An 8,517-nucleotide genomic window follows, 5' to 3' on the forward strand; every position below is an offset into this window, starting at 1 on the left:
CACTCCATCAATACAAATAGTCTATTACAATTTGTTAAACAAACAAACAAAACAGAGAAAATACTGATACACTTTCCAACAGAGCCTTTAGGTGCCATCACAGTAGCCAGTCCTTAGGGATAGCTGTGCAGCGCAACTTTTGATTTTTAAATGCATTTGTCCTTGGGATGCCTGGGTGGCTCACTTGGTTGGACGTCTGACTCTGGGTTTCAGCTCAGGTCATGATCTCAGGGTCGTGGGATTGAGCTCCACATTGGGCTCCTGCTCAACAGGGAGTCTGCATGAGATAGGCCTTCAATGTCCTGGTCAGGAAAGGGCAGGTGATAACACCTGTTATCAGCTCCTGACTATTTTCAGTGCGTTTTGGCCTCATATACTAGGGCAACTCCTCAGCTGCCTTCTTTTTTTTCTCTCCTTTCCCTTGTGCTTCCTTTTCCTCCCTTCTATCAATGCCTTAGTCTACTGACCAAGTATCTCATCCATTTCATTCAACACATTTGTCTTGGAATACTTCTGGCTGTCTCTAAAAATCAAATCAATCTTCAAAGGATGAAGGTATGTGCCCTTCAAGAAACTGACAACACAAAGGGAAATTCAGAAATAAAAGGCCCAAAGGGGCATAATGAAGATGTTACAGTTTGAATGATTTCCCTGGCCTTTTACTTTCCTTTGCCTATAGCTCTTTTGTTAACTTTGACATAGAAAGCATTTCAGGTTCATGGGGGCTGAGCTGGAAGACAGAAAAAGAGAGAGAGAGAGGAAAAAAAGCAGGTTATGAGAAACATTTTTCTTGGCTCTCCCACTCCAGGTCCAAAATACTACAGCTCAGGGAAGTTTGGAAACACCCAGATAATTTGAGGCTTCTCTAGACTGAAGAGGAAAAGACTAGATCAATCTCTCTCTCTCTCTCCTTCTCTCCATCCTCTCTCTGTCTCCTTCTCTCTCTCCCCCCTCCCTCCTTCCACCCCACTCTCCCCATCCCTACCAACCATTAAGGATACAAACCAGGAAGCAGGCTCTCATTAGGCACTGGATCTGCTAGTCCCTTGATCTTGGACTTCCCAGCCTTCAGAACTGTGAGAAATAAATATTTGTTGTTTAAGTCACCCAGCCTGTGGTATTTTGGTATAGCAGCCTGCGTTGACTAAGACAGGGGCATTCTCAGAATGGAGGATTTGTTCACACTCTCTTGGAACAGATGCGAGAGATATAAGCCTTCTGGAGAATCACTGGATTAACACAGTGCCAACAAGTCATAGGTTAGAAGGGGCTGAGGAAGGATTCTAAGCAGAGGAGGCCTGAAATGGACACACTGAGATCCAGAAAAGTTCTGGTGGTGCCTCAAGGTAGTGTCGGGCCAACAGAAGGTGACTGGCTATTCAGAGCTGGTGGTCACATCATGCAGGGTGAGGAGCCTTGGCAGCAGAGGTGGTTAAGCAGATGGCCCTCCACTAGGAGCCACACCAGTAAGAAGCAGAAAGCAAATGGAGAGGTGACCAGCCATGGACTGCAGTGGCCGGGGGGGTCACCAGAGCATCACACCTCCCTTGATGAAGCACTAAATGTTCCCAACACAGAACCATCTTTGCTGGGAAGAGGAGGGCCTTTGCAGGAATTTGCACCTTGAATTTGACTGAATACTGACCCCAAAGTGACAAAGCATAGTAAATGCAATGGGAAAGAGATTGTCTCCAACCAGAAGAGGCTGAGTTGGAAGAGACTCGTGCCATCCTCAACCTCTGCTGCTCTAGGGAAAAGGCCTCTGGAGTAAGATGAGATCAGTTAACAGGAAGTAAAGAAAGTGTCATATTTTTATATTTTAAGCGATGACATTGGGATTTAAACAAGTATCCATAATTTGAGGGTGACAACACTCATTTGGATTAACAATTTTGAAAAAAAACCCACTCGATTACTTTATTTTCATGCTTTTTAAGCAAGGCAAATGAGCCCATCAAATCACTAACTAATTAAAAGCAAAAAAAAATCATCTTGTGATAAATGATTGGGTTGGAATTTATGTTCGTGCTCAGCTGCATGAAAAGCACAAGGCATATTTCATAATAGACCAGTAATACTGCATTACACAAAGTTCTACATGAAGTTCATCTGCAAAAGAATTATTCAGCTAGTTACTGGAAATAATGTCTCTAGAGGCCCCATGTAAGTTCCCACTTTGCCAGGCTGTTCTTGTCCCCTAACAGACTCCTCCATCTCCCTGGCCTGTCAGCTGGCTTCCTCCCCACCAATAATGTGCATCAGACACAGTCAATGTAAAAGCTACACAAGGAACTCGTAACCATGACTTCAGAGTCCCACCACTCTGGGACCAAAAATAGTGACCAATTGGGTCATGTATCTTATTCATTATATTTGCCTAGAAGCAACTCCGAAATCTAAAAATCACTTTCTGGGGCACCTGAGTGGCTCAGTCTGCTGAGCTTGATCTCAGCTCAGGTCTTGATCTCAGGGTTGTGAGTTCAAGGCCTGCACTGGGCTCCACGCTGGATGTGGAGCCTACTTAAAAAAACAAACAAACAAACACTTTCATACTCAAAGGGGAGTGATTGGTAAGATAACTTTCAAAGTCAAGGAAAAAATATTCCTTTTGGAATTGAATTGAATATTCAACTTCACTAAAGATTTTAATGACTTTACTCCTTATAGTATATAACAAGCAATTTAGCATTTAATAATGCCTTACATTATTGTCAAATTTCTTTGCTTATGACAATCCTTTCTTCCTGAAAAGATGGTGAATTCTTTGAAGGCTGAACCTCTGGTCTGAACACCTTTCTGTTTTGCATTGTGGTAATTAGCAGAGTGGTAGGCACACAATAGTGCTACTTGCTTATTTATTACATGATTGAAAGGAATATATTAATTTTAAACTATATTAACATAGATTAAAGGTCTAGTCAAGAATTTTTATAGGAGGGGCGCCTGGGTGGCTCAGTGGGTTAAGCCTCTGCCTTCGGCTCAGGTCATGATCCCAGGGTCCTGGGATCGAGCCCCACATCGGGCTCTCTGCTCAGTGGAGAGCCTGCTTCCTCCTCTCTCTCTCTGCCTGCCTCTCTGCCTACTTATGATCTCGCTCTCTGTCAAGTAAATAAATAAAATCTTAAAAAAAAAGAATTTTTATAGGAAAAATATAAACAAAAACTTGGATGCACTATAGAACCTCTTATGAGCATGGTGAAAAATAAATCAGCTAGACAATCCGCTCTAAGGTTAACGTAATAATTTCTACTGCCAAGAGATCTAAAAATATGGCCCAAACAACAATCTGCACTGTTAAAGCAATAAAGCTCTTACCTATTAAGGTAAGACATTCAATGCTTGGACTTATTAAGAATGTTTTTCTTTGATTATAAACAAACTTAATTTTTAAGGCTTTTCATGTAGACTAAACAAAGACTTTTTAAAAAAAACATTAATTTATTTGAGAGAGAGAGAGAGAGAGTGTGTGTGTGTGTGTGTGTGTGTGTACATGAGTAGGAGCAGAGGCAGAGGGGGAGGGAGAGGGGAAGCAGACTCCCCAGGGAAGCCTGATGTGGGACTCCATCTTGGACCCTGAGATCACTACCTGAGCCGAAACCCAGAGTCGGACACTTAACCAACTGAGCACCCAGGCACCCCAACTGAACAAAGACTTTTAAAAAATTCACTATGGAAAGAAAAATGCCTGTTAGGGGCCCTCCCTTTTCTCAGAGTTGGAAGAATTGGACTTGCACCGTGTTGTGTTAGGACTATGCAATAGTGTCTGCAGCTATAGTACCTTTTTGGATAAGTGATTTCTTTCTGCAAAAAGCTAAGGCATGCCTGTCTTTTGCACATTCCCTGTATTAACATTATTTTCTCTGCAGCATCTGTTTAATTGAAATAGAATCAAGAGTTTCTGCTGAACACCTGCCTAAGATCTAAGAGGCCTATGAGCACTGGCACAAAGGGAAGAATCTCTAAGGAAGCTTTGGACAAACGACAGTTGGTTTCTTGTGATTGAGGTCCCCCATTCTTAGCAACAATGCAACCACAGATTTCCACCTTTCTTCTCGGGGTAGGCTCACCATGGTCCCCCAGACACATTTTTGTGATCTTTCTCAGTCTGTTTTGTTACTTGGAATGGCCTCTGGGCTACTGCCCAGCTATAAATCTTACTCACCCTGCAATCCAGTTCATGTGTCTTCTCTTCCAGGGAGCCTTCCCAGACCAGGTCTCCCATAGGTAATATTCGTTATTCTTATGGTTTTTATCTTCATCTGTAAATGGGGAAGACAATAGTACTTATAGCACAAAGTTGTTGTGAGGATTAAATGACTTAATTCATGTAAAGGGATTAGAACATGCTATAAACATACTGGTGTTAACAGTTTGGCTATTATTATTAATTACAAAATATCTGATATTTAAGATATTTTGTCCCTTTTGTTGAATATTTTCTTTCTTTCTTTGCTTGCTTCTGTGTTTATGCTTTATCCCCACAAGAGAGGGAGAAGAACAATGCAGGTTTGTAGCTGGAGAGCACCCTTGTTCTTGATGTGCGTGTAGTTATGTGCTGCACACTGGTGAGTGTTCAGAGAACCCAAGACCAAGTCCCATGGACACAATGACTGAGGATCCACAAGCCTGGAAACCCATGAAATTTTAATCTTATTAAAACCTTGTTCACCACTCATTTGACTACACAATTCCAAGGCAGAGAAACAGATCAGGCTGGCTTGTGACTTCCCATCATTGCAATAGGGCATTCCAACTCAAAAACTTTCCTGGAAACAGTCCTACTGTTAGCAGGGCAGTGAAAGAAGAGGATGCAAACATCGCCCAGTGGTCTTCCAGAGCCAAAGCTCAGGGAATTTGGCTTTCCAAGAGAGTGAATTCCTCAATCCCTGAAATGAGCAACAGTGCTGAAGATAAGGGGTACTTCTGTCAAGGGGAATGGTAACACCAAGCAAGACTCACGGGTTCATTTTCCTTTTATGATTCCATGAGGCGTTCATAATCATAGGGAATGGCTGAATTGCTGATTAGACTGAGGGTCATGGAGGTGATGAGGATTCCTTCCTTCCTTCGTTCTCTCCTTCCTCCCTTTCTTCCATCTTTTTTTTTCCTTTTCATAATATATTTCTAATGTCAAACATTTCCTTTGATGATTACTTGGATGTTCTAGCCTATACAGACCTGCCCTCCATTCCCCCTACCTCTAATCCCTAACTGGCCAGCCATGGAATAATGAGATTTGACTCAATGAACTTCATTCAATTCCTTCATATTAGAAGCTAACTTTTCTGTCAACAAATATTTATTGAGTGAACAGCAAGTGTCAGCACTAGCCTAGGTTCTGGGGAAAGAACAGTTAATGAATGAGACAAAATCAGGATATTTATTTTCCAGGGAAGGGAGATGGGCACCAAATGAAAAATATCAACGTTTCAGATTATGGTAAGTTCTATGAAGAAAATAAAAGGAGGTGAAGGGAATAAGGAATGTCGGTGTGTGTGCACATTATGTATGGAGCAGTTAGGGAAGTCTGCTTTGATAAGGTAGTGCTGGACAGAGACTGGAAGGAAGGTAAAGGGCAAGCCACGTACAAATCTGGGGAAAGAACTTTCTAGACAGGTCCACAAATGGAAAGGCCCAGATAGAGGAGCAAGTTTTGTTTGTCTGGCGAACAACGATGGGGCAGGATGCGCAGGGAAAAGTGATAGGAGATGAGGTCAGAGAGACAATGGGGCCAGATTGCAAAGGGTACGGGAATGACTTGGGCTTTTCCTCTGAGTGTTGTGGGAGCCATGGGCAAGTTTAGAGCAGAGGAGTGACATTCTGGCTGTTGTGAGGACGGTAAATAGAAAGCGAGAGGCTGGGAGCAGGAAGGAGGAAAGGCAGGAACTTCTGGTGGCCATTTAATTGCCACCTGTCCTTTCCTATTTTAGTACCAGAACCCTGATTATTTGGTGGCAGCTGTGTGCCCAGCTGAAATCTCTGTTTCTTGGATCTCCCTTAGAACTGGACCATAGTCCTGTGGCTATGTTCTGGCCAAAGAACTGTAAGAAGATGATGGGTAGCATTTTTGGAACAGTGTTTAAAAACAACATACTCGTTTGAGAGGACGTCTTTTTCTTCTTTTGCTTCCTCCTGTTGTGAGCCGGGAACATAAACATAAGGGCTGGAGCTCCAGCGGCCATCTTGAATCCTCAGGTGACATTTAAAATGAGGATGGTGGAACAGAAAACTCCCACAGCTCTCTGATGAGAGTATGGAGATGCCTCACCCGCTCTTGCCCTGCCTATTTCTGGACTCTTTTCACAGGGAGAAATGCACTCCCGTGTTGTTCAAGCCATTGTTATTTGGGATTTTTTTTAGTTCAACTCAACTGAACCTGAATATAACTGATATCAGAGCCCACGGCAATGCTCCAGGTGACAGAGCTGAAGTCAGATTCTCATTATGTTTTTGAAGGTAGAACATTTAGGATTTGCAGACGGGTGAGACATGGGAGTGAGGGGAGGAGAAGAAGTAAGGAAGACTTCCAGGTTTTGCGTCGAGTGTCTTGATAGTGCCATTAATTACAGAGAGGCAGAAGGCTGGAAAGAGAGCATGTGGGGGTGTGGGGCTGGATTAGGGCGGAATCAAGAGTCCAGAGCAGTGACGAGTTGACCTTGCTAGAAGCAGGGAGAGACACAGTGAGATGGGATGGCAGATAGAAAGCGTGGGCCGTACATTGGTGGAAAAATGGGAGGCGCTCCTGTCCAATGCTTCCATTTTCTCAATAAAGCATGAGGCCAGGTCATCAGCTGAGACTGAAGGGATGGAGGTAGAGGGTGGAGATGGGAAGAGAGAGACAGAAGGGTGAAGTAGTCATTTTAGATTGTGTGTTTGCTGGGTAGCAATGAGCGAGCTTCGCTGGACATTTGGGCTAATTTAAAGTGAAGCAATTACCCACACTGTGTGTCTTTCTGCAGTCCAGTCCGTTGGCACCGTTGGGTTTCACAAGGTATTTGCCAGGCAAGTACGGACCATATAAAATGAAAGAACGTAGGGAATGAATGAAGGGGTGTCTGCAAGTTGGGGATCACAAGGTAGGATCAGGAATCAAAACTGGAGAAGGAAGCAAGTGAACATACAAGCGGAATGATGGATGGAAAAGTTGAGGGTTCCTGAAAAGGCCGAGAAATGGCCAGAGTGTGGGCACCCGAGGAGCTAAGCAGAAGGACAGGAGCTGATGGTCGGAGGGGGCTACTGTTGAAAATGAGGGGTTCAGATGAGAGAAAGGAAAAAGTCACTGAAGAGAGAAGGGATGGAGAAGTCCAAGGTACTGGATGGAGGTCAAGGTGTTAAAGTATATTAACTATAAGACTAAGAATAACAATGGTTCATAAATTCCTATAATGAGTTGATTTATAAACGGTTTGAATAAAGATACCATTCATCAGTATAAGTACTTTAGATAAAAATTTTTTAAAATTTTTTTTGGTTTTGTTTTAATGGGACATTTATAGGACTTCAAAGAGCAAAGTTTTACCCCCAAAACAAAGTTTTACCCCCAAAAATACAAGGCATTTTTTCCCATGTGGAACTTCTTTGTTTCTTGGTTTCTTTCCCTTCTTGAGTTTTTATTTTTATATTTTTTTCCTTCCTGAGTTTTTAAAGGTGATTGGTCCATTAATGCAATCTTTAAAAACTGACTTGTTTTTTTCTTTCTAAAATTCATGTCACAGTGTGTTTCTTCGAAGCTGGGCCTCATCCCCTTGTCCTTGCCTCATAACTTTTTCACAATTGAAAAAAAAAAACACTTTTTCCCATATTTACTTACTTTTATAGCTGTTTATTTCCTTTCTTCCTGCCTCATCTCCCTGTTATAACCTCACTCTTGCTCACATTCCTTTGTTGAGGGGAAAGAACTGGAAGCTTTCCCAAATTGTTCCGGGAGAGAAGTCTCTAGACCCTAGGCAGGCCTTGCGAGCATGCAGGACCTTGCACAGCACATCTAATGAAAAACATTCATCTCACAGGGCCAGGCCGCAGGTACAGGTCTGATTTGTCAAAGATGGTCTCTGAAACATCATCAACATTGCTTTGCTTTCCTGCCCCTCGGTCCCTCTTCATTAACTCAAAAATTATTAATTGAGAGCCTATTCTGGGCTACTCAGTGTGGTGATTAAAGTAATTCGCATTAATGGGCAATGACTGACTGGCTCAATTCTCTCGGGGGCATTCACATTTCTCAAATGTGCATATTAATCCAAATAAATCTCTGATTCACAGAATAAATGTGAAACAAACCATTAAGAGTCTATTCAGGATTTTTGGTGACAGAACAAAGGGACTTCCCTTCCCTTGGGATCCCAAAGCAGCCTTCTGATCCCTAAAGAAGTGGGCTAAGATAGAGAACTGGGAGGTAGAATGTGTGTGTGTGTGTGTGTGTGTGTGTGTGTGTGTGTGTGAGAGAGAGAGAGAGAGAGAGAGACACGACCCACCTCATCTCTAACTCTCTCCAGCTTATGATCTATGTGTCTTCTT

At 42.7% G+C, this 8,517-nt stretch overlaps 1 long non-coding RNA gene across 1 annotated transcript; it reads right to left on the bottom strand.

Annotated features, from left to right (window-relative positions):
* Nucleotides 1-312: 312 nt before the first annotated feature.
* LOC125102567 (uncharacterized) lies at nucleotides 313-4,250 on the bottom strand. Its single transcript, XR_007128152.1, has 3 exons — nucleotides 4,163-4,250; nucleotides 1,006-1,074; nucleotides 313-730 (listed from the first exon to the last, which is right to left on the bottom strand). It is a non-coding gene; the product is annotated as an uncharacterized LOC125102567 (long non-coding RNA).
* Nucleotides 4,251-8,517: the final 4,267 nt, after the last annotated feature.

Source organism: Lutra lutra, chromosome 6 (genome assembly GCF_902655055.1).
Source record: "Lutra lutra chromosome 6, mLutLut1.2, whole genome shotgun sequence".
NCBI lineage: Eukaryota > Metazoa > Chordata > Mammalia > Carnivora > Mustelidae > Lutra > Lutra lutra.